Below are 27,594 nucleotides of genomic sequence, written 5' to 3'. Positions count from 1 at the left end.
AGAGAGAGAGAGAGAGAGAGAGAGAGAGAGAGAGAGAGACAGAGAGATTGAGATTTAAAGATTATTCTCAAAATTATGCCATTGTAGTAAAAAATAAAATATAAAATATTTGAAATTTATTATTGAAAATAATTAAGTCTTTTTTTAAGACAAGTGATAGATAGTGATGATAATAACTCAATCATTTGTGCACTGTTGGTGATAATGTAAAATGATGTCCTACTTTAAAACACAGCATGGAGTTTTCTTTAAAAAAATAAAAAATTACAGTCTTTCTTTTTCAATTTCCACTTATATTGAAATCAGTTTCAACTTTCTCTAGTTCACCATCCCAAGTGAGGAAATATAGTGGGTTTAGTCAGGAAAAAATTTACCCAAAGACCTTAAAGCTAAGTCCCTGAGCATCCAGGCTGAATGAACAAGAGGGAAATTGGGGTGAGACGTACTTAAGGCAGAAGTACTACATCAATCAAATGTTACTGTTCTGATTCATGGTCAGCGTGCATGGTTTCCAATGGAATGGGCATTGGAAAAAAAACAAACAGCAAAGGGAAATTACCTTCCAGGAAATTCCAACAGCTAATCTCCAATATAAATTTCAAATGTAAATTAGTTACTTAAGAACTAGATTGGCCATTATTCAAAGTTCTACCAGTTGAAAGAAAACCATACCTTATTCTGAAAGTTTTGTGAATATGTTCTGAGTGTGTTATGATTAGATTTCATTTCTGATTAGTTTCTTTTATCCTCATCTGGCAATTCCCAATGTAAAATACTTTACCCTTTACTGAATTATAAACAGTTTAAACTCTTTTGAGATGATAAAGCATATATGTTTTCTGCCTTAAGACCCAGAAACTTAGAGCTGGCAAATACCTTTGAGTTAATTTTGACCCAATCTCATTTTTATGGATGAGAAAACTGAAGGTCCTAAGTACAGTGACTTCCTCAAAGTCCAGCAGCTTCCTAGAGCTAGTGACATTGTAGATCCCTGAGTTTAGTTTGGCTCTGATCCGGAAGATAGCAGGGGAGGGCAGCAAAAAATTTATCAAATAAACAAAGAAATGTATCAACCACAGACTGGATTTTGTATTACTGAATTGGAATTGAAGATGTCAACATAACTCATTCCTTACAAATAAATGTGGAAATAAATGGAGTTGTAAACGTATGTATATGTATTAATATACATGTGTATGTTCATTGGTATGTGTACTCATACATATATTCCCTATTTCTAACCACTGACAGTGTCTTGAAGTGGTAAACCTCCAACTCCCCTGCAATAAGAACACTAAGCACCCAGACAGTGGCTTACAAACCAATTTCCATGAAAAAAGAATAAGTCCTCTTTGAAGAAGTGACTGATGTCAGGGATGAGATTGACAAAGTATTAGATGAGCCCGGAACATCTTGTGCCCCAAAGCAAGAAAGTGCCCAGAATGACAGGGACATGTTAAAAGTATATAGATGCCAGCCTCTCTTACTGACCAAATCTGGGGCCCCTGAGGCACAGTAGTAAGTAATGGTCCTTAAAAAATGATGCATTGAATAAAATAAGACACCATGGGTTTAATGTATATGTACAAATGGATACATAGAAAGTATGATGAGAAATAGAATGAGGAAGACAATTTCCAAACTCCTTTCACTTCTTCAAAAAAAATTTATTAATTAAAAAAAAAAACACTTCATAGTGAAGAAACCTGAACACTTACCTTAGTCAAGTGATCCAAATTAATATTATCAATAATGGGACAAACTGGAATTAGGAGCCACTTAAAAGAGTGTAGTGAAATTCAGTGACATCCCTGCCAAAGATGCAAAATCTGAGTGTAATTATGAGACTTTGTAATTATGACAAATCTGAATTGAAAGTAATTTCACAAAGTAAGTGGCCTATAATCTTAAACAAATGTCAAAGTCATGAAATTCAAAGAAAGGCTGAGGAATAGTTTCTGACTGAGGAGACAAATAAGACAGGACAACTAAATATGATCCCTAGTTTTGAACTGGATCCTTTTGCAATAAAGCACATTATTGGGACAAATGGAGAAGCTTGAATGGAGTCAGTGGACTTGATTTGATTTTGATAGTAGGAATGTAGGAATGGCGATTTTCTAATTTTGATGGGTATATTGTGATTTAGGTAAGAGTATATCCTTGTTTGTAAAAAATATGCCCCCATGTACTCTCAAAATTCCTGAATATTTACATGTAAAATGTTAGCAAATTATTGAATAAAATATCTTTTATCCCCTTACATTGACAAAATTACATTTATGTTTAGCCAACTCTGGTGGCTAAACATAAACACAAATTTTATAAGCACCACCTGAGACTCTGTCTGGGGAAATAAAAGTGGGGGGCGGCTGGGGATGGAAATCATAAATTAATCATCTTTGCATCTTCTAATTTGCAACTATATGTAAATAACACAGCTCTTCACATTATAAAAGAATTTGGATATGGTGGATTTAAGATTAGTCGCTAACTATCCAATGATTTAGGAAAAGAAATTTCATTTTATTATACTTGTAACTTTCCTGTATGTTTGAGATTTTTTCTTTTTCAATTATTTTTCCAGTAGTAGGAATTGAACCTAGGGATGCTCTACCACAGAGCCACATCCCAGTCTTTTTAAAGAGTCTTAAAAAGTAGGTAAAGAGAGTGGTCCAACTGGCAATCCTCCTGCCTCAACCATCCAAGTAGCTGGGATTACAGTACACCACCATGCCCAGTTTATATATATATATATATATTTTTTTTTTTTAATTTCCTGGTGGTGCTGGGGATTGAACCCAGGACCTTGTATACGTGAGGCAAGCACTCTACAGATTGAGATCTATCCCCAGCCCCTAAATGGTTTATTTTAAACCTCCTATATTACCTATATTCAGGTTTTGTCACACAGTTGTTAATAAATACAACTTCTTGAATATTAGTTATTACTTGATACTTCACAGACCATTCTTCATTAAATCAAAATTTTGCTTTTCTAATGGTTTGTGAATTTTACTCCTATTGAAACAGTTGTTGAATATATTTTGGGGTCATAAAAATTTAGTATTATGCATATTTGACTAGTTTGAGTAAGGTGATTCAAAAATTATCATTCAATTACAAGTTAACATAGATCATTTATTGTACCTTTAAGCTGCAATGGTAAACAGCTATGTATTTTCAATTTACTTATCAAAGATCTGTGATATTTTAAAACCTCTGCCATTCTTCTCATCATTATGACTCTAATAAAATAGAGATTTAACTTTGTTTCTTATGCCTTAAAAATGTACCTCTTGAAAACTATTCTTCAATGGTACAGCACTTGCCCAGGATGCACAAGGCCCTGGTTTGATTCTCAGCACTGAAAAAAGAAAAAAACCCCACAAAGAATTATACTTGTTTATGATTGGGCTGCTTGTTGACAAAATCACATATCTACAAAGCGGTTCTGAAGCTAGGGCAATGCAATAGTTTCTTGCTTAACAAAACATTGTTTCGCAGTAGTTCCAAGTATTCACTTTTTTGAATTTGGTGTATATTCCATTTGTGGTTCCAGCAATACTCATAAATTAGCATGGTTATCACTACAGCTGTACATAGAGGCTGAGGAATAATTTTCATTATCATGCAATTCATATTGCAATTGAATATAGCATAAATCTAAATATAGCATTAGTCAAAAGTACTATTGATTCTAAAGATTTCACTGTTACTTTAAGAACAACACAAACTTCCATATGGTTAACAAAAATAATTATCAGAAGCAAACTGATTACAATGCATGAACATGCTATGTAAAATTCAAGATGCATTGTTAAGAGTATTGCTTTTAAAATTTTATTAAAAATTCCAAATGTGCCAGGTGCGGTGGTGCATGCCTGTAATCCCAGTGACTCAGGAGGCTGAGACAGGAGGATAGCAAGTTCAAAGCCAGCCTCGGCAACTTATCGATGCACTTAGTAATTCAACAAGACCCTTTCTCTAAATAAAAAACAAAAAAGGGGTGGGGATGTGGCTCAGTGGTTAAGCACACCTGGGTTCAATCCGCGGTACCCCCTCAAAAAAAAAATACGAATATTATTGCCTCAGCAAAATGAAGTTTAAAACAATTAAAACTAATTTTAAAACTATTTAAGTTTTAATAAATCAAGAAAAGCCATCTCATTTGGTACACTATCAACACAAATTAAATAAAATCTTGATAATAACACAATTATTAATTTTCTAAAATGAAAGTCAAAAGAACAATTCTTATAGGACAAATGTATAAAACTTATTAATTCTATGTGCCATTATACCATCTAAACATCATTGCTGTACTATCACAAGACCAGACTTACCAAATATAATTAAAATTATCCTTTACATCTTCTAATTTTCAGCTACATGTAACATACCTCTTCTCGCTCTCTCTCTCTTTTTCTCTCTCTGGCTGTTAAAAGGATTAAACCCAGGGATACTCTACCTCTGAACTACATCCTCAGCTCTTTTTGTTTTGTATTTTGAGAAAGGGTCTCAATAAGTTCTCCAGGTTGGCTTCCAACTTCCGATCATCCTGCCTCAGCCTCCTGAGTAGCTGGGATTATAGGCAAGTGTCACTGCACCCAATTCTCTTTACATTTAAAATTTTTTGTCATTATAAACATAAACATAATTTTGTTAATGAAAAAGCATATTTCATTCAACAATTTGTTAACTTTTACATGCAAATATTCAGGAATATTAGGAACCATAAATGTTACAGCTGATTTGTTAAAATCATCACATAAAGGTACAAAGTTATTAGTGTTTTATTCTCAAGCAACCAAGGATTTATATCTTATTTACATGGCTAAATTTCAATTGATCAGGTGATACATTCTGATTCTGAAAAGAGATTATTGACTGTTTCTTATGCAGAAGAACCCCTGTTAAGATTACAAAAACAAAGCCAACATGCTGTAGTAGGCTAATAATAGACATTGCCTACTCATTAAAGTACTGACAGCTGCATTGTTTTATTCCTGTCCCACAGAAACAGTGTATATCTTCCTGCTTTATTATAATCTACTAGACATAACTTAGAGATACCAAGAGAATTAAGATCTAATGAAATCATTAGATGCATTCTATCAATTCACATTTTATCTAGAATTTAAAAAATTCTAAGAGAATTATTAGAAAATAATAGGGTTTTGTTTTTGTTTTGCTTTGCTTTGCTTTGTTTGATACCAGGGATAAACTCAGAGGGCCTTAACCACTGAGCCACATCCTCAGCTCTTTTTATTTTTTTATGTTGAGACAGTGTATTGCTAAATTGCTGAGGCTGGATTTGATCTTGTGACACTCTTGCCTTAGCCTCCTGAGTTGCTGGGATTAAAGGCGTGTGCCACCATACCCAGTGAAAATAGTAGTTTTATCATATCAGAATAACTGAATTAGAACCTCAAAGATTTAAATCTAATAAACAGACACTACATATTGGCAATGCTAAAATAAGTTGATAATAAAGAGAACAACTTTGAGGGGTAGGGTTGTAGCTTAGTGTTACAGTACTTGCCTAGCATGTGTGAGGCTCTGGGTTCACTCCTCAGCACCATGAATGAATGAATGAATGAATGAATGAATGAATGAATGAATGAATGAATGAATAGATAAATACATACATAAAGTTGAAAAAAAAAGAGAACAACTTTAACCTTGCTCCAGGTGTTTTTGAAAATTCTCTGTTCCCCAAGTATACCAACATACCTACATGTGAATTAAAGGAGTGAAGGCAATAGAGGGAAAAGAAGGAGCAACCATGTGGTATCTTAGAAGTCAAGGAAAGACAGTGTTTAGAGGAAAGCATGGTCAAACTGCTGAGAGGTGAGAAGGCAGAAAACTGACAGGTATTCTGACAAGAACCATTTTGAAGGTCTAATGGGAATGAAGGCTAGATATAAGTGGGTCAAAGAGAGACTTGGAGGTGAAAAATCACCTGCTTAAAGATTTATGAAGCTTTCCATGAGAGGGAGCAAAGAAAACTCTTTCTTAACTACAATAGGAACAGAGTAGAAGATGGGTACAGAAGTAGGGAGGATGCACGTATGACATTGGTAGTAAGAGAATTGTGATAGTTACTATAACAAAATGCTTGAGATAATGCATTTGTAAAGGTAAAAGTTTATTTTGGTTCCTAGTTTCAGAGGTTTCAGGCTCTGTTTCCTTTAGGCCAGTGTTGAGGCAGTGTGCACCATAGCTGGAGTATATAGCAGAACAGAGTTGCTCATTTTATGGAGGCCAAGAAACAGAGGGAGGAAAGGGTTGGAATCCCAACATCCACTTCAAAAGCATGCCTGCAATGACTTAACCTCCTCCCACTAGATCCCTCCTCTTAAAAAAATTACCTACCCTCCCAAGAGTGTCACAGTCTGGTATCCAATCCTTCAACAAATAGGCCTTTGGGAGACATTCAAGGTTCAAACTATAGCAAGCACATTCTCATAAAATGAGGACATCAGTTGTGTTAAGGGCAGGCAGGTGATTAGGTCATTTATTCTTAACCATACCTGGAGTCATCCAGTGGGCTTTAAATAGTATTGATGCTTATATCTCTATTTTGGGGGAGGGGAGGACAAGGGTACCAGGGATTGAACTCAGGGGCACTCGGCTACTGAGCCACATCCCCAGCCCTATTTTATATTTTATTTAGAGACAGGGTCTCACTGAGTTGCTTAGCATCTCACCATTGCTGAGGCTGGCTTTGAACTTGCGATCCTCCTGCCTCAGCTTACTGAGTTGTTGGGATTACAAGCATGTGCCACAGCGCCCAGCTTAATGCTTATATCTCAATGCTGCACACTCCTCACCCCTGCACATTCTGATTTAATTGGTATTGGAGCAGTCAGGCATTCATGAGTTTCAAAAGCTCCCCAGATGATTCTAATATACAGCAAATTTTGAGTATCACCAGGTAAGGTTTTGTGAGGATAGAGAAGGTATTAGGCACCCACTACTTGCATAGTTCCAGACTGCTATGTGGAACAAAAGAAATAGGAGTCATTCTTTGATTTCAAGGGACCTATAAAATCAGTAAGCTGTTTAGAAATCTAAAATCTGTCCAGGAAATATGAAAATGATTTGGGAACATTAGTAATTTTAGACATATTAAAGAAAGCAGAGTACATACAATATTTAGTTGCACAGAATAAGATAAAAGAAAAGTGGGGGGACAAATTTTGGAGATAGTGGCTGAGGAAAGGCCACTATAGAGGATCAAGCTATAATTTGAAGAAGTGAGGGCAAAATTAAAGAATGCTTGAAGGACATTTCAGGGCAAGCCATGAACACAAAAGCGAGTGACTGAGGAAACTATGAGGAAAACACATTGCAGGATGGCTGAAGGACAGGCGAGAGAGAAAATTTTCATTATGCCACTTTCTAAAAAAATGTTGAATGTTGAAATGTGTAAAAGTTTAACCTTTTTAAAAACTGAATTAATTAATATTTGCAATGGAAATCTAGATTGAAAGACTATTAAGTACAGTGAAAAATTACTCCCAGACACTTTGGAGGCTGAGGCAGGAGGATCACAAGTTCCAGGACAGCCTGGGCAATTTATTGAGACCCTGCCTCAAAGGGGATGTAGCTCAGTTACCATTGAGTTTGCCCATCATGGGTAAGGCCCTGTGTTTATTCTTTAGCACTTTGGGGGGCGGGCGGGGGCAGGGTGGACAAAAACTCTGGGCCTTGGGGCATATACCTATAATCCCAGAGGATCCAGGACTGAGGCAGGAAAATTATGAGTTCAAGCCAGGCTTAGCAATTTTAGCGAGGTCCTAAACAATTTAGTGAGACCTTATAGCAAAATAAAAAATAAAAAGTTCTGGGGATGTGGCTCAGTGATAAAGTACCCCAAGTTTCAATCTTTGCTACAAAAAAAAAATGGTTGGGGGAGAGAATAAGAATTATAAAAGAGACAGTTGATAGATGTACTGGAACTTCTGGTAGCATCCATAGGAACATAAGGTTTTCACTGTCATTTCACCATAAGATACTTTTATATTTTTGAATCTGGAACATCTTCTGAAGCCTCATGTGTTAAAGACTGGTTCTCTCAATGATGCATTGAGAGAAGGTGGAAACATGAGGTGGGCCTATCCTGTCATTGGGGATAAGCCCTTGAAGAGGATACTAGGACCCCAGACATTCCTCTTCTCCTTCTCCTCTTTTGCTACCTAGTCATGAAGTGGAGACCTAGTAAAATAAAATATAATATGAAAAGGGCTGGGAATGTGGCTCAATGCTTAAGTGACCCTGGTTCAATACCCAATACCAAAAAAAATACATAAACAAACAAACAAATAAATAAATAAAAATAAATGAAAAAATAAGCTCAGTACCAAATTTCAATAATCATCAATATTTTGCCATATGGTTTATCTCTCCTGAACTTAAAAAAAATTTTTTTTTTTTTTTGAGCCAGAGCTTTGCTGTAATCCCAGCAATGAGGGAAGCTAAAGCAGGAGGATCACAAGTTAGAGGCTGATCCTCCTGTTGATGCAATTTGCTGAGATTCTTTTTGAAAATAAAAAGGGCTGGGGGATGTAGCTCAGTGGTAGACAATCCCCGGGGATAAATCCCTAAGACCACACATACTAAAGAAACGAATAAATAAATAAAATTTTAAATAAAATCAAGGCCACACCACAGCCTAGAGATCCAGAGGAGAGGCCCACCCTGTGCCCGCATGCCAAGAGTAACCCCATGCTGGGGTTTCTTCTTCACCAAAGTGTTGCTCCAAAGCCCAACATCAGGGTACATATAAGCTTGGGGCTGTCACCACCACGAATCCAGGATATCGCCGCTTCTATCAAGGGACAACAACAAGGACCTGATAAGACATAACCAAGGTCCCTGTGGGCCTAGCTGAACCAGAGGTTTCTCTACTAGGGGTGCTAACAGGTATCCTGTTGCTGAGGTAACAGGGAGTCTTGCAAGGCATTGCCTATCTCTTGTTTCTCCTACTAACAACCAACCTCTTATGATTACCTTCTCACTTGTCATATAATCTAATACATCCATATTCTCACATCCTACCTCATAAACATCTCAGCCAACCCCCCAGTTCCCTCTTCTACTATTAGAAACTGTAAACCATTACATAAACCTATTGACTACATGGTAGAAGATAATCAAACTCATCATTTCTGATTATAGTGACAAAACTGTAAATGTAAAAATAGAAGCTAACTGATCTATGGCTGCATGTTGGGTGCATTGAGTGCTGTAATATTGATTTCTCCCTTAAAAGTGAGGTATTGGTAACCTATAGGGACACTATAAGACAATAAGGCAGAAGCTGTAATACCTCGGATCTACACTGCAAGAGAGGAAGACACATAGATATCATGAAAAACAAGGGAGGAAAGTGCCCCAAGCAAACCAAATACCGCAACAATAGAATCCATAGATAGTGTAGTAGGTGAAATGTCAGAGAAGGAGTTCAGAACATACATAACTAAAATGATTTGGGAATTAAAGAATGACCTAAGTGAGCAGATGCAGGCAAAAATCAATCACTCCAACAAAGAGATAAGAGAACAAATACAGGTTGCAAGAGATTACTTCAAGAAAGAGATAGAGATACTGAAAAAAAAAAAAAACACCAACAACAGAAATCCTTGAAATGAAAGAAACAATAAGCCAATTAAAAATCTCAATGGATAGCATCACCAATAGACTAGATCACTTGGAAGTCAGGACTTCAGACAATGAAGACAAAATATACAATATTGAAAATAAAGTTGACTTCACAGTGGAGATGGTAAGAAACCATGAAGAGGATATCTAAAATTATGGGATACTATCAAAAGATCAGATTTAAGATTTACTGTGATAAAGGAATGTTCAGAGATTCAAACCAAAGGAATGTACAATCTCTTCAATGAAATAATGTCAGAAAATTTCCCAAGCATGAAGAATGAACTGAAAAATCAAATATAAGAAGCCTATAGGACACTAAATATACAAAATTACAACAGATCTACACCAAGACACATTATAATGAAAATGCCTAGAAAACAGAATAAGGATAGAATTTTAAAGTCCACAAGAAAGAAAAATCAGGTTAACTATAAGGGAAGACCAATTCGGATCTCAGCAGATTTTTCAACCCAGACTCTCAAAGCCAGGAGATCCTGGAACAACACATACCAAGCTCTAAAAGATAATGGAAGCCAACCAAGAATCTTATATCTAGAAAAATTAAGCTTAGAATTGATGATGAAATAAAAAACTTCCATAACTAACAAAAGCTAAAAGAATTTACAGCAAGAAAGCCTGCACTACAGAATATTCTTGGAAATATTCCACGAGGAAGAAATGAAAAACAACAATAAAAATCTGCAAAGGGAAGAACTACAATAAAGGAAAAACCAATCAAAGGAGAAACCAAGTCAAGCTAAATACCAAAAATAAACAAAAATGACTGGTAATACAATTCATGTCTCTTTCAACTCTTTTGGATAAATTTTTACACATAAAAATTTTTATTACAGTATCATCTAATTTTTCAGGTTTTTGTTTATTTTATATTTTTTTGTTTTCTATTTCTCTTCACAAAGTTACACAAATATTTTCTTTAAAAGTTTTAGCATTTTATATGTTATATTTTAATACATAATTAATTTGCTATGTATATATATACATTGCCTGGGTTTTGAGATGAGGTATATTATATTTCTTATAATTAAAAAAAATTATTCAAAATTCAATGTGAAAAAGATCAATCAGGGTAAAAATTGTTTAATAAGGTATTTATAAAGGTAAGGGAAAGGTTGAGGGAAACCTACAAATTTTGTGAAGTACCTTTCCTTTGTAGACTTGGAGAGGTAGGAGGTGAAAGAAGAGAGAGCCATTGTGAAAAACTTGTGGGAAAAGGTGACCTAACTGAAGTTATTCCCACCAAAAGCATGAAGAAACCAACTCACAGTCTAATAGAGCCTTATAGGGAGGAATAAATCACCCTAAACTTGTATATTCTTTTGTATATTCATCTCTTTGGTGTTCTTTTTGATGGAACTCAACAAGAAACCACATAACAAAGGGACTTATACAGCCTACAACATGTCTCACCAAAAGGTGAAAGATGGAGAAAGGAGCCAATATGGCAGCCATTGGTTACATGAGGCTACTGAGATTTGAGATGTATCTAGTCTAAATTGAGGTGTGCTATGTGTTAAATAGACATTAGATTCCAAAGAATTACTAGGACGAAGAAAATGAACATAAAATATCTTACTAACAATTATTTTCTTTGCAAATTATGTTGGTAATCCATTGGGTTTAATGAAAATATATTAAAATTAATTTCTCTAATTGTTTAAAAAAAGAAGTAAAGGAGAACAAGGTAATATATTCTGTATCTTGACTGTAATAATATATATATACATATATATATATATATATATATAGAGAGAGAGAGAGAGAGAGAGATTTTTAAATTTGTGTTGTCAAAATTCATATAACTATAAAACTAAACAAAGCAAATTGTACCATATATAAATTATATCTCAACAAACATGACTTTAAAAAGAACTCTAGTTTATGAAGTGTTTTAACAGTATTGGCAGATACTAACCACTTGATAAATAATGGTTATTATTATGATTCATTAAAACAACTAGTATCAGGCTGTTTCATAGTGGGGTAGAAAGGGGGAGCATGGTAGGAATAGACAAACTCTAAATACGGCAGAGGGGTGGGAGGGGAAAGGAGGGGACATGGGGTTAGAAATAATGGTGAAATGAAATGGACATCATTATTTGAAGTACATGTATGAAGATATGAATGGTGTGAATAAACTTTGTATACAACCAGAGATATGAAAAATTGTGCTCCATATGTGTAATATGAATCCTAATGCATTCCACTGTTATATAAAATCAGAATAAATAAATACATAAATAAAATCAAAAGGTTTGGGGAGATGGCTCAGTGGTAGAGCACCCTTGGGTTCAATCCTCAGTATAGGGTGGCAGATGGATCTCTTATTTTGTTGCAACATTGTAAAGCAACTACAGAAGTCATTTTTTCATCTTATCCTTAAATATTTTAGTGTGTGCATCTCTAAAATTAATACAATTTTGTTTTTTTGGAGGGGTACCATGGATTGAACTCAGGGGCACTTGACCACTGAGCCACATCCCCAGCCCTATTTTGTATTTTATTTAGAGACAGGGTCTCACTGAGTTGCTTAGTGCCTCACTTTTGCTGAAGCAGGCTTTGAACTCATGATCTTCCTGCCTTAGCCTCCAGAGCCACTGGGATTATAGGCATGTGCTACCGCACCCAGCTAAAAATAATATAATTTTCTTATATTTTTTTTACATAACAAAATGCCATTGTTTTGTAAAATAATATTAACAATGATCCCTTCATATTACCTAATGTTAAATGCATATTAATTTTTTGTGTGTATCAAAGATTGGACCCAGGAGTGCTTAATAACTGAACTATGTCCCCAGACCTTTTTCAAAATATTTTATTTAGAGACAGGGTCTCACTAAGTTGTTGCTTAGGGCCTTGCTAAATTGCTGAGGCTGAGTTTGAACTTTCCATCATTCTGCCTTAGCTTCTGAGCTGCTGGGATTACAGGTGTGCAGTGCGGTGCCTGGTGCCCAGCACATATTAATTTTTTTGATGGTGCTGGAGATCGAACACAGGGCCTCAAGCTTCCTAAGAAAGTGCTCTATTACTGAGCTATAACCCTTCAATTTTTTTCAATTATCTAAAAGAGAAAAATTGGGAAGTTAATGACATCAGTTTCCAAATATGGTTCCCAGTTTTAGTTGCTCTGTCCCTATTTTTTTTTTAATCTCATAATCTAAAATAGTTTTCCCCTGGTTAGTCATATGTAGAAGAATGAAACTAGACCCTTATCTGTCACCCTGCACAAAAAAATCAAATTAAAATGGATCAGAGACCTAGGAATTGGATCAGAAACTTTGCAACTCCTAGACAAAAACATAGGGTCAACACTCCAACATATAGATACAGGCAACAACTTTCTCAATGGGACCCCTAAAGCTCAGGAAATAACACCAAAAGTTAACAAATGGAATGGTTTTGAATTAAAAGACTTCTGTGCAGCAAAGGAAGCAACTGGGAATGTGAAGAAAGATCCTACAGAATGGGAGAAAGTCTTTGCTAACTACTCATCTGACAGAAGATTAATATCCAGTATATAAAAAGAACTCAGAAAACAAATAGCTCAATTAATAAATGGGCAAATGAATTAAACAGACATTTCTGAAAAGAAGAAATACAAATGAACAACAATATAAAAAATTTTCAATATCATTAGCAGTTAGGGAAATGCAAATCAAAACTACACTGAGATTTCATTTCACTCTAGTCAGAATGGCAGTCATCAAAATAAAAATAATAAACCAGGTGTGGTGGCACGCATCTGTAGTCCCAGTGACTCAGGAGGCTCAGGCAAAAGGATCGTTCAAACCCAGCCTCAGCAAAAGTGAGGTGCTAAGCAACTCAGGGAGACAGGAGGGAGAAAGGAGGAGAAAGAATATAAATAATAATAAATGCTGGAGAGGATGTGGAGAAAAAGGGAACACTTTTACACTATTGATGGGATTATTAGTACAACCACTTTGGAACTCAGCCCAATTCATAATAGCCAAACTATTTAACCAGCTTTAACTAGGTGTCCATCTATGAATGAATGGATCAAGAAAATGGGGTATATATACACAATGGAGTTTTATTCAGACATAAAGAAAAATGAAACTTATGTCATTTGAAGGAAAATGGAGGGAACTTGAGAACATTACGTAAAGTGAAATAAGCTAAACTCAGAAGGTTAACGGTTATATGTTCTCTCATATGTGGAAGCTAGAGAGGAAAAAGGAAAAGAAAGATGTGTTGAGTGAGGGCCAACTCATGAAAAATGAAGTGAGATCAGGGACCAGGGGAGAGAGGATGGGAAGGAAAGGGGAAATACTAGAGAATGATAATGGCCAAATTATATTGTAATATTGTGGACATGTATGAACATGTGACAGCAAATCCCACCATTATGTAGAAATTTAACACCCTAATAAAAAGGGGAGGAAAAAAAACCTTAGTTAAAATATTTTTTAAAAAATCAGACCTTATCACATGACAAAAGCTCCCCCCACCCACCATAGTTTCCCCTCTCCCCAGCTTTACGCTATTACTTTGTTGAGGAAACCAGGCCAATTTCCCACACTATTAGTGTGGCCCTATATTCTCTTGCATTGTCTGTCTGTCTTTTTTAGTAACTGGCTAAAATATTAGTTTTAAGAACTTGAATAGATACAGTTGCATTTTTTTCTCCCGTGGTCTCCTAGGTGAAACTGTATAAATTTTCATATGGATTACATTAGAAGGCATATAGCATATCTGGTTGTTTTAGTTTTAGTGAAGTGAAGATTAATCAGGTGGTTACAGCCATATTCCTCCACTGTAAATTTCCTAACAATCTTTCACCTAATAACTTTACAAGGGATGAATGGATTGATGACCTCTAAATGATTAAATTGAAAGTCTGAAAATGGAAATTTTCTTCCAATTTTACCATTTTTTCCCTGGTATTTATTAGCTGGAATTCCCTAGAGGAAATACAGGGCTTAGCATGTTAGGCAAGTGTTTCTATTGTACAGTATTAACAAATAAGAGTAGTGTCCATGTTAGTCATCTTTTCGTCACTGTGATCAAATTGCCTGACAAGAATAATGTAGAGGAGGGAAATTATATCTTGGCTACGGTTTCAGAAATTTAGTCCATGGTTGGTTGAAGGCAGTGCTCTATGCCCAAGATGAGGCAGAATATCATGGTGGATGGACGTGGTAGAGAAGAGCTGCTTCATTTATGACTGACCAGAACAGAGAGAGGGGGAAGAGGGAAAGGAATCACAGAATATGAACCCTTCCAGGACATCCCTCAGTGACCCACTTCTTCCAGCCAGGCCCCACCCGTCTGCACACACCCACTTATTCCAATCAAATTTGGATGAACGGATTCGGTTATAGCTCTCATAATGTAATCATTTCCCTTCAGAATATTCCTGCATTAACACAAGAGCTTTGGGAGGATATTTCATATCCAAACCATAATGGCATCCTAATAATAGTGGATTACGTAGAGGTTTTATTAATTAATTCATCTATTTATTTATTTATTTGCAGTGCTGTTCCTCTGAGGTACATCCTCAGCCTATTTTATTAATTAATCAATTAATTAATTAAGGGACAGGTTCTCTCTAAATTGCTGAGGCTGGCCTCAAACTTGTGATCATTGAGCCTCGGCCTCCGGAGTCACTGAGATTACAAGCCTGTGCCACCAAGCATTGCAATATAGGTTTTTCAAAAATATTTTCACATTATTTTGTGACCCTAAATAAGTTTTATGATTTAGGGAGGGCTAAGTGCTGAGGCGATCAGACAAGAAAATTGTGGTGACTCAACACAACAAAAGTGTTGGTATTTCTGGTTGTCAGGTGTTCTTTTATGTGATCAATCTTGTGGATTTATCCTCCTCTCCTGCTTTGGAATCATATGCATGCAGTACTCAATACAGAAAAAGCACGTGGAGAAAGCACTCCTACTTTTCAAGAGCCTTGACTTAGAAATGACTCCTTATTTCCACATACATTGATGAGAATCCATTACATGGTTGCCCCTCTCTGAGAAGCAGTAGTATTTCTGGTGGAATGTTCTGGAGGTAGAAATGAGTCTTGGGAAGAGTATTACTTCATATTCTTTAGCATATTTACCCTAGTGTTTATACACACATATATAATCCATATAGAGAGCACATAAGTGAAATGGTGCTTTGTCACTCATTCAAAACAGTCTTTGGAAGTGTGTGAAGCAAACTGACCAAGGGAACTTACAACAGGTGCAATCTTATGTTTATATTTGTACATGAGTTATCATTCAAGGCAAAGCATCTCAGCACCTAGTGGTGACTTGAGGAGATTTGGCTACCTTCAAAATATGCAGTGTGAAGAAAAATGTGCTTGCTATGTAGATGAAATTTCAAGCCATGTTCCCCAGACTTTGAGGCCAAGTTACCACAGCCAACCAACAGTAGAGGTGTAGCATTTTCCATCTTGTATATCTGTGTTTTTTTATGTTACTGGAAATTGACCTATAATTTGAACTATCCATTAAGAATATTTATAAACCATCTTAATAGGAGAACACAAATACTCCTAAACATACATTTAAAAAGTTCTTGAGCTGGGTGCAGTGGTACACGTAATCTGTAATCCCAGTGGTTTAGGAAGCTGAGGCAGGAGGATTACTAGTTTAAAGCCAGCCTCAGCAATTCAGAGAGGCCCTAAGCAACTCAGTAAGACCCCTTCTCTAAAACACCAAAAAAGGACTGAGGACATAACTCAGTGGTTAAGTGGCCCTGGGTTCAATACTCAGTACAAAAACAAACAAACAAACAAAAACAATAAAAAGTTCTTGAGTTTTGATATACTTGCAAAAAATGCTGTTATAAGTCCTTTGTGTTTGTGTGTGGTACTGGGGATTGAACCCAGGGCTACTCTACGACTGAGCCAACCTCAGCTCTTCTTTTTTATTTTGAGACAGGATCTTGCTAAGTTGTCAAGGCTGGCCTTGAACTGTGATCCTCTCCTCAGCCTCCCAGGTCACTGAGATTACGAGTGTGTGCCACCTGCACCTGGTTTATAAATCCTTTTTTTTAAAAGCGAATCTACTAGTATTTTTCTTGGCAACACTGGTTAGCAGCCCCTTGGAGTTTTAGATATTCATATGCAAAAGTATATAAATCGGTTACATATTTATGCAGCTCATAGATGTACATACTCTATCTTCAAGTGCTCTATAATTTAAAATATTCATTAATTTGATCAAGCTCTTTCTGCAAATCAGTAAAGTTTTACAACATTATAAAATTAATGATGTGAAGCAAGTACTTCCACATTATAATAATACACAATAGCACTGATTAGATTTTGTCCTTTCTCTACATATACTGTAAAATTACTGAATTTTCAGCTTAGTTTAGAGGAAAAAGTGACTTGCTTCATTTTGGAGAATTAAGATGAGTATACTATTTTAACTTTAAAACAGGAAATAAAAAACTAAACAGAGAGCCAACATGTAAATTTCCATATCCTGTAGTGAAATATGATAAATGGCTTGGACAGCTCTTGCCTGGAGTTGCTGGATTAATCTATTAATGGAGGAAGAGATCTACTCTGTTTCCTGATGAGATTATGAGCAGTTGAGAAGGCTTATTGAGGAAATTAATGACTTTCACAAAACATCAAGACACAAGAAGATAGTGAAAACAGTACCCATCTAGAAAGAATAGCATTGAAGTCTTAAGGTTGTTCAGAGAAAGAGTTTACATATTTTATTTAAGACACAGAAAAATCACAATTCTGTATGGACACAAATTTTAAATTAAATCCTCTTCTGAGAAGTTTTCCATTCAAAAGCACAAGTCTATAGAAAGAACATGGAGGATCCTCACCTGGTTTTCGTGTGTCTGAATGTTCCAGAAGCCTATTTATTTGTCTTTTAAAAAGGAGATAAGTCACGTTCCTGTCTACCTTAGATGTTTTCAGGTGGAAATGAGACTGTGGATGCAAGTTCACTGAAAACTCATGAAATGCCTTAGAAAAGTAAATAATCACTTGGAAGAATTTTAGAGCAGTTGATCTTCTTTAATAACATATCTCAAATAATCTAATCCTGCTGATATATCTATTCCTATGCACTATTCAACAATTCTTTTATCCCCTGCATGGACCCTGGCAATATTAAATCCCAATAAGGGTAATTCTCTATCCAACTGGGATACACTCCTTTAAATAGTTCCAATATCTAACAAGATGTCTCTTAGATGAGTTGACAGCCATGTTTAGGTAGATTTGACTAGGTCATACTGTGCTAACAAATGATTCTACTTTCCTTCACCATACCCACTCAAACACACACATGCACACACACCCAGAGTACAGAAAGTCTATGGGTGTGGAAAAACCTGTCTCTTCTCTGAGCCATTTCCATCCAACTGAGAGGCCTGGGTAGTCATGTTCATCTGTTTTGGGGTTCACAAATAATGTGATGGCCCCAACTTTTATATGGTTTTTACCCTAAGGCTGAATCTCTGAAAGGGTGTGAAGTATACATTGTGTTCTTCTAAACTCTTGTCTTTTTTTTTTTTTTAAGTATAAAATCTGGGTTTATTTTTTTACATTTTTAATTGTTCTTTTTTACATATACATGACAATAGAGTGTATTTTGACATATTATACATACACAGAGTATAACATTCTAATTAGGATCTCATTCTTGTGGTTGTACATGATTTGGAGTTTCACTGGTCATGTATTTATATATGAATATAGGAAAGTTATGTTTGATTCATTCTATGGTCTTTCTTATTCCCATTCGCCTTATTTCCCTCAACCCCTTTGTTTAATTCAATGAACTTCTAATCTTTCCTGTCCTCCCCTAATTGTGTGTTAGCATCTGCATATCAGAGAGAACATTCAGGCTTTGGTTTTGGGAATTGGATTATTTTCCATTAGTAGGATAGCCTCCAGTTTCATCCATTTACCTGAAATGCCATAATTTCATTCTTCTTTATGGCTATATATATTTATATATAAAATTATATATATATATATATATATATATATATATATATATATATATATATATATATNTATATTTCTTTATTCTTTCATCTGTTGAAAGGCACTAGGCTGATTCCATAGCTTAGCTATTGTGAATTAGCTGTTATAATGGAATGGAACCACCATTTGATCCAGTTATCCCACTCCTTGGTATATGCCTAAAGGATTCAAAATTAGCATACTGCAGTGACACAACCCATCAATGTTTATAAACTCTGGTCTTTAAAATTTTTTTTTAATTTTTATTTTTAGTTATACATGACAGTAGAATGTATTTTTGGCAGGATACACATGTAACTTATTCTATTAGTTCCCCACTCTTGTGGTCACACATAATGTGGAGTCACCTGGTGGTGTATACAAATACAATGCTAGGAAAGTTATGACCAATTACTTCTATTGTCCTTGCTGTTCCCCTCCCCGACCCCATCCCTCTATCATCCCCTGTTCAATCCAATCTATTTCTATTATTCCCCTCCCCAACCTCCTCTGTTTGAGATTAGCATCCACAAATAAGAGAGAATATTCAGCCTCCAGTCTTTTTGTGGGGCCTCTTTTTCCTCCTTAGAATGAAGGAGGTATTTGGATTCCTTATAATACTAAGAAGTTGTGAAGAATTTCACAGTTATAGCATTTAGCCAATGAGCTTTTCTCAGTTGTCATTCTCTAGTCATGTGGAGTATTAAGAGATTTATGTAACAACAAAAAGTTCTGATGATACCTGATCGAGTCACAGAATCTATGGCAATATTATCACTTTTAGTAAACAGAGGAGTATATTAAAGATCAACATCAGATTAATATGAATCACACAGAACTAACAATGCACATGTGGTAATGTTCTGAACAGAATCTTATCAGATGGTGTAACCACAAGGAATTGTCTTGTTCAGTGTGCAGTCACTGGGCCCACAGTGAAATCATGCTTCAATTCTGCTTTTGTTTGTAGTCATTCTTTTCTTTGCTATTCTCATCTGTGGTAACAAGATCATCTAACTTTTTGTCAGAACATTCCTCAGCATATATCTTTTATAAGCCCTTTCAAATCGGCAGTTTTTATACATATTTATGGGGTACAGTGTGATATTTCAAAATATGCATATAATATACAATGACCTGATAAGGTAATTGGCATATCCACAACCTTAAACATTATTATTTCTTTGTGTTGGGAGCATTCAAAATCCTACTAGCTATTTTTTGAAATACACAATTAACTCGCCAACCAGAGTTATCCTATTGTGCCATAGAAGTTTTTCCTCTTATCCAGTTGCACTCTTTTACCATCAGCTATCATTTCTCTGTCTTCACTGAACATTAACTGGGAGATATATGTTTGAAATTGATTCCTTTCACCATCCCTTCCTTTACTGCCAATATACTACCAGAAAATTTCACCTGGATTCCACTGTCAGTCCTTTTCACAACTTTTCTGGCTCACTCTCTTCTCTATCCATTCACATCCACCCTTTTGATTTTCCTGTCTCTATAGATGGTTTTCCCACTTTATGTTTCAGACCACCAGTCTAAATCACCTGGGTATTTTCTTTGATACTATCTCCCTTGTCCTTGATATCTACCACTATACCTTCCTAAAAGTCACGGTCACTAAATCTTTACATTTTTTCCTTCAAGATCTTTTACAACCTTCTCTTGGTTTAAGTGTCATACAGTATTTGGCTTTATACCCAAGCAATGTCAACATTGCCAGCATTATAACAAAAAATTTCTTTTACAATTTTCTTTGTATGCCATGATGTGCTAAAATTGAGGAACACTGTATTTTCCCCTTCTCAGGAATATTAGATTTCTCTGTTCTTCAGGGTAAACTCTACTATGTTTCTCCAAGTATTTAGGGTGTTAATGTATAGAAGTTCCCCCCTTTTCTGTGGTTTTGCTTTCTGTGATTATAGTTACCTGAAATCAACCAGTCTGAACGTCGAGTGGAAATTTCCAGAGATAAACAATTTATAAATTTTAGATTGTACATTATTTTGAGTGGCGTGATGAAATCTTATAATTCCTGCTACATCCAGCCTACGACATGAATTATCCTTGTCCAGCATATTCACATTGTATACATCTCCCAAGTTAGTCCCTTAGTAACTCTTGTGGGATTGCATGATTGTGTTCACATTATGCTTATATAGTAGCCTAATGCTGTCACAATACCTACATCATTCACCTCATTTATTCTCATTACCTAGACATTGTATCATATCACATCATCACAAGGTGAGTATAAAACATTTTTGAAAGACCACATTCACACAAATTTTATTACAGTATATTGTCATTGCTCTATTTCATTGTTGTTTTAATCTCTTACTGTGTCTAATAAATAAAGTAAATGTTCTCATAGGTATGTATGTATATATGTATGAGGAAAAACAATTCATAGATTCATCCCCTCTAGAGGATGCAGCATTTTGTGTTGTCATTGGTTTCAGGCATCCACTAGGAGTCCTAGAACATATCCTCTGTACTACAAATAGTTAGAATTGAGTTCAGCTGCTAGTGACAGAACCAAAATAAGAGGAGCTCTTTCAAACAGCCAGGTGCAGTGATGTATGCCTGTAATCCCAGACACTTGGGAGGCTGAGGCAAGAGGATGGCAAGTTTGAGGCCAGTCTTGGAAACTTAGTCAGACACTGTCTCAAAATTTAAAAAAGGACTGAGGAGATATGTCAGTGCTAGAGCACTTTCTTAGCATACACAAGGCCCTGGTTCAATTCCTAACCACCACCAAAAGGAAAATTTCAGGGAGATCCATGGCAAGTTTGATATTCCATAATATCAAAGACCACTGATCCTTTTGTTTTATCATTCTCTCATGTTTGACCTATGTTTCCAAATTCATTTCATGGTACAAAATGGTGCTCAAACTCTGTCTTCATTCCAGTTAGTAATGGAGTTAGGGAAGAAAGTGCTAAGTGAAGTTAGCCAATCCCAAAAAACCAAATGCCGAATGTTGTCTCTGATATAAGGAGACTGATTCATAGTGGGGTAGGGAGAGCGAGCACGGGAGGAATAGATGAATTCTAGATAGGGCAGAGAGGTTGGAGGGGAAGGGAGGGGAAATTGAGTTATTAATGATGATGGAATGTGGTGATCATTATTATCCAAAGTACAGGTATGAAGACACGAATTGGTGTGAATATATTGTGTATAAAACCCGAGATAAGAAAAATTGTGCTCTCTCTATATAATAAGAATTGTAATGCAGTCCGCTGTCATAAATAAAAAAATGCTTACTAATATAAAAAAAAAGAAGAAAAGAAGAACTGACTTATCTTATTTAAGGACATTTTCTGTATGTTGCACTTACCACTGCTGCTTTCACCTTTGGGAAAAAGCTTATTTTCATGACCGAATTCAGTTTCATTCTGATGACCATGTACTGTGGTTTAAATATTTTTGTCCCTTTCAAAACTAAGCTGAAACTTAATCCCCAACTTACCAGTGTTGGGAGGGGCAGCCTTTAAGAGGTGATGGAATCATGAGGGATCTATCCTCACCAATGTACAAAAGGTCTTGAGAAGATTTCATCTCTTTTTACCTTTCCATCCACTGGATACAGATTCATCCCCTCTAGAGGATGCAGCATCAAGGCACCATCTCAGAAGCAAAGAGTAACCCTCATCCAGACAACTGAGTGTTCTGATTCTCCATAACTGTGAGAAATAAATTTCTGCTCTTTATAATTCCCAGCCTCAGGCATTTTGCTACAGTAGCACAGAATGGATTAAGAAACCATGTGTCCTGCTCAAACTTCCTGATACTGAGGGAGGTAGAAAAGTGGATATAGGATAATAACTAGAAATCTCTGTCATAACTACCTTCTAACTGCTACTACTTTATAACAACCTGATACTCCAAACTCTCTTCTTAGTCCAGTTAAACATGAACTCTTCAAAACACTCCAGTCTACAATTGTCTGTCTTTTAAATTAAAGGTACTGTCAATTTGGCAGCTAATCTGATACTCACTTTATAATAGCTCATTAATGTGGTCTTAATGAGTAAAGCCTTGTTTTACTAATTGTCTAAGCTAGACTGAGGGAAGGACCTAAGACCTTCAAATCCTGTTTCCCAGTTGCTATTGCTTGGCACACCGCCTGGCAAGAACAACAACTGAATGAATATGCTCTGTTTTACTTAATAGACTGATAGAACCAATCATTACTAGGGAATGATTACATTACTAGGGAGTGATTATATATCATGTGTTATAGTATCTGGTATTATATTCTGTCTTGGTTATATACAGCAAGAGACAAAAGAAGACAATATGATAATAAAAATGTTAAATGTTGTGTCAGTCAATTTTCATCACTGTGCCCCAAATACCTAACAAGAACAACTTACAGGAGAAAAAGTTTATTTTGGTTTCAAAGCTTCAGTCTATGTTCAGTTGACTCTATCGCTCTGGGCCTACGGCAGAAAGTCACAGTAGAAGGCATAGAAAAGGAAAACTGCTCAGCTCATGGCAACTGGGAAGTAGAAAGAAAGTGAGGAGCCAGGAACAAGACATGATCCCTAAATGTACTCCCCCTGTGATGGCCTTCCTTCAGCTATGCCACACTTGCATACAGTTACCACCATACAATCTATTTGAATTATTAATCCATCAAATGGATTAAGCCCCTGATGAGGTTTCACATAGCTCTCATGATCTAATCATTTCACCTCTGAACATTTCTGCATTAGGGATCATGCTTTTGAAACATGGGCTTTTCAAGGAACATTTCTAGATCCAAACTGTAACAAATTTCTATAACAATTTGTTAGAAATGTGGTGGGGATATTACTATGCATGTCGACTTGCATATTAGCTGGACAGATAAATCTTACAAAATACAGATACAGTCAAGTAAGATCATATTTGGGAAAACAATATCAATTTATAGACTTACTTCACCAATTCCCCAAATCCTAAAGATCAATATTGATATCTATCAACAATAGATGATGAAAGAATAATACGAGAAGGTAATACTCTTGAAATTTTTTTTTCTTCCTGTGGTGCTGAGGATTGAACCCAGGGCCTTGTGCATGTGAGGTAAGCACTCTACCAACTGAACTATGTCCTCAGCCCAATACCCTTGAATTTTGATGTCAAAACATTATATTTCCAAAAATTCTGAGGACTTTTAGATGTGGAAAAAGTTAGTGCTGTAATAAAAGAGGTATTAGGTCACACAATCTTTGAATTACTTTTCCTGAATGGCAGTGGGTCTGGGATAAGTAGAGTCTGTTGATCCTTTTTGTACTCTATGTCTAGCATTTTGGAATTGCCAAGTGTGTCATCTGTGGTCGGGGAGGTGCAGATGGAATTCAAACACATGGACTCGGTTTTAACACAATTAAATTCAGAGACTTATCTTACTGTCACATTTATGTGAAGAATTCATGGAGAAATATGCATGACTTTTGTGTCAAACATTAATACATCACGCTTTGTATTCTCCTCACTTCATGAAATTCTTTAACAATTTTATAAGGTTAGTTTATCCAATCAATGAAAAAACTGTGGCTCAAGAGTTTAAATTATTCCTGGGCATATAGCTAGTGAGTAGCTGCCCAGACTTAATCCAAATTCTTTTATTCTTGGTTAATATTTTGTATTACATCACACTGGAGCTCATTTTCTGAATGAATCCTCAAAAGCACATTTTTAGTGAATGTTCTAAGTGAAAATAAGGGTTTTTTTGGGAAGGGGGTACTGAGATTGTTCCAAGGGGTGCTCTACCCCTAAGCTACATTCCCAGTCTTTAAAAAAAAAAATTTTTTTTTTTTTTTGAGACAGTCTTATTGAATTGCTGAGGCTGACCTTAAACTTGTGATCCTCCTGCCTCAGCCTCCCAATGGCTGAGATCTTAGGCCTGTACTGTGGCATTCAGCAAGAATCAAGATTCTAAGCGGATTTTAATGAAGAATGCTACAGCTATATAAATATAACTAAAATCCTTTTACGTAAATGGGAAATCTGTTCCTACTTACTTAAAAAGAGGTATTTAATGCAAGACATAGTTGAAAAATTAAAAATTCCCCAGTTGAGAATTTCCAATTCTCTACAGAAAATGTCATGAACAATAGTAGTTAACAAATATGTTTGAGAGAAAGTTTGGATGTTAGGAAAAGGCTGTTAAAGATAATAACAGTGGGGGCATCTACTTCATATTAGTTTTTCGTTTCTCGTGACAGAAGAAAATTCATTAAGTAGCTAATCTGATATGGCATTGAACAAATAGAATTACATAGTTTTGGTATATTATACATATATTATTATGTATACATGTATTACTATAAATACATGTATTATTACAAATACATATATTATTATGAATACAATTAGAGAGAAGGTAAGCCAAGAATATTAACATTTTTGCATTACACCTTTTCCAGGGCAGGAAAGGAAGTAGGAAATTATTATTTGGGGAAACAAATATTGTCTTGTTATCTCAAGGACAAGGAAATTTATTGGGTATATTAAACCAATTTTGGATTTTTGGATGTTGAGTGATTTGGTTTTGTATATTTTGGATAGGCTTCAGGTTTGCTACTTTCAGTCAGTGGAAGCAAATATACTAGTCAGGAAAAAAAGATTTAGGAATAAAAGATACTTTATTTCATCTCTCTCTGGAATCCAATGTAGAACAGAATAGTAGTTATTTATCAAGTGCTTACTATGTGCCAACTACATGCTACTCATAGTATACCTTCTCTCTAATCTTTCAACAAATATGTGGAAAATAGGTCATACTATACCTATTTCAAAAGAGGACTTGAGTGCTTGGGTTGTGGCTCAATGGTAGAGAGCTTGCCTGGCAAGTATGGGGCCCTGGATTCAATCCTCAGTACCACATAAATAAATAAAGGTATTGTGTCCAACTTCAACAAAAAAATAAATATTAAAAAAAAAAAAAAAAAAAGAGGTCTTGAGCCAGGCACAGTGGCACACACCTGTAATCCCCACAGCTTGGGAAGCTGAGGAAGGAGGATCACAAGTTCAAAGCCAGCCTCAGCTGGCTTATCAGGGCCCTAAGCAACCCCGTGAGACCCTGTCTCAAAAAAAGGGGCTGGGGATATGGTTAAGTGGTTAAGTGCCCTTGGGTTCAAGGCAGGGCACACACCCACACACCCACAGTGGTGGCGGGAGTGGCAGGAGGAATTGAAGTTCCAAAAGGTTAATAACTAAGATGAAGCAGGAGAAGCTAGAGGCACAATTCATGACTATGCGCACCTGAATTCAGCTTCTCAACAACTATTCAATGATGCCACAGTGAATTCCTTTAGTTAGGCTTCAAAGAAAAGAGCTCATAAATAATTGTTTAAATTGGAGAAGATACTAACTTTGGTTAGAGAGCTATACATCATGAAGCCTCATTGGAGCCAAGGTTAACTATTACATCACGTTTCACAGCTTTCTATTGCCATTACATTCTTGTTACTGATGACATCATAATAATTCCTTAGTTCCATGGAGAAGAATCGCTAAATCTTATTATAAAAATTACTGGGTACCTCTTCTCTAGAATTTATCTCCCAGATATGGGGAGATTCTTTGATAAAATTAAATTTCAAATTAAAATCGAGTCTAAAGTACTTCAGAGTTCCTTTCAAAATTTTCTCCACGTTGAAAGTATTTGATTATGTTAAAAGTGTAATGCACTATTAAGCACAATAAATACGAAAACTATAGATCATTACTGTCCCCAAGCAGCTTGAAATATATGCAGGTGTTATTAATCTATTAGTTGGCCCTGTAGCAGGCATTATGATAGCACTGTGAGTACAGTACTATTTTTTAAGCCCACCATTTGTAATTGATTACATGGACCATCTGTAACTGCTTGTGAATCATGTTAGTTACCCCACTGACATTTACCGAACATTTGTCACGTAGCAAAATGTTTAGTGTAGAAAAGTTGACACATAATAGCTTTGAGGTTTCACTAAATCAACTTTAGACACTACATTATTGATATAACCCGTGGATGTGTAGTCTCCAGAAAAACAAGGTTCATGATTTGATTAAAGGAAAAACAAAATACCGCCTCACCCCAAGCTTCCTGTGGGTAGACAAAATGATCTTTTGTGACCGGCGAGGTGACTTGGCTCCACCATTTGTTCCCGCGGAACTATTTGTAAGGAAAGAAAGGGTGAAAGATTCAGCAGAAAATGAAGTGCAGTCGGTGGCAGGGGACTCGCCTGTGTGTGGCGGGGGTACCCGGAATCTCTTTCAAGGTTGTGGTTCGCCGGGTCAGGGCAGACCTGAGCTCTTCTACTGAACATGTCTGTGCCACCTGTCAGACAGGAGGAGCCTCCGGGAATTGAGACTGGGCAGGGGAGCAGCATGCCAGGAGCCCCGGGTCTCGGAAGAAGAATGCGGGGAAGCAGATCTTTGCTGGCTAGGAGCTCGGGGTTAAGAGTTGAGAAGGGTGGGCTAGACCCTGAGGCAACTTCACGTGGTCACCAGAACTCCTCTAGGGGACCAGGGTGGGGGCAGGCGACGCTACCGCGTGCTCCTCCCCTGGGCCTTTCAGCTCCTCCTTTCAGACACGTGACAGCAACCGGCTGATCTCCGCGCTCACCGAGCCTAGATCGCTCTGTTTCTTTCCTCCCGCCGCTGTGCCCTTCTTCTCCCCAAGTCTCATCCCTCCGCCCTCCCCCGACCTCCTCCCCATGCCCCAATCATGGCTCGAGTTTTGAAGCACCCGCCCCTCCGCCCTTTTCTTCGCTTGCTCATTGGCTGAGGCCTCAAGGACGCGTCCCGAGGGCGGGTGGCAGCCATTGGTGGGATGAGCAATCCGAGTTCCCGGATGAGGGAACATTCTGCAGTATAAAGGGAGCGGGGAAGGCGGGAGACAGCGCAGTTTGAATCGCGGTGCGACGAAGGAG

The 27,594-nt window shown here is 36.4% G+C and overlaps 1 long non-coding RNA gene across 2 annotated transcripts in view; it reads right to left on the bottom strand.

The window, feature by feature from the left end:
• Positions 1–27,349, bottom strand: part of LOC125619788 — a 67,579-nt gene extending 40,230 nt beyond the window's left edge. For both annotated transcript variants that reach the window (XR_007351379.1, XR_007351378.1), the window contains exons 1-2: positions 27,288–27,349; positions 26,756–26,834 (exon numbers count right to left, since the gene is read on the bottom strand). This is a non-coding gene — a long non-coding RNA (uncharacterized LOC125619788). The remainder of the gene's footprint in view (positions 1–26,755; positions 26,835–27,287) is intronic.
• Positions 27,350–27,594: the final 245 nt, after the last annotated feature.

This window comes from Marmota marmota, unplaced genomic scaffold, assembly GCF_001458135.2.
Source record: "Marmota marmota marmota unplaced genomic scaffold, marMar, whole genome shotgun sequence".
NCBI lineage: Eukaryota > Metazoa > Chordata > Mammalia > Rodentia > Sciuridae > Marmota > Marmota marmota.
Note: the sequence above shows the minus strand (reverse complement) of the source record. Positions and strands in the feature narration are given on the sequence as shown.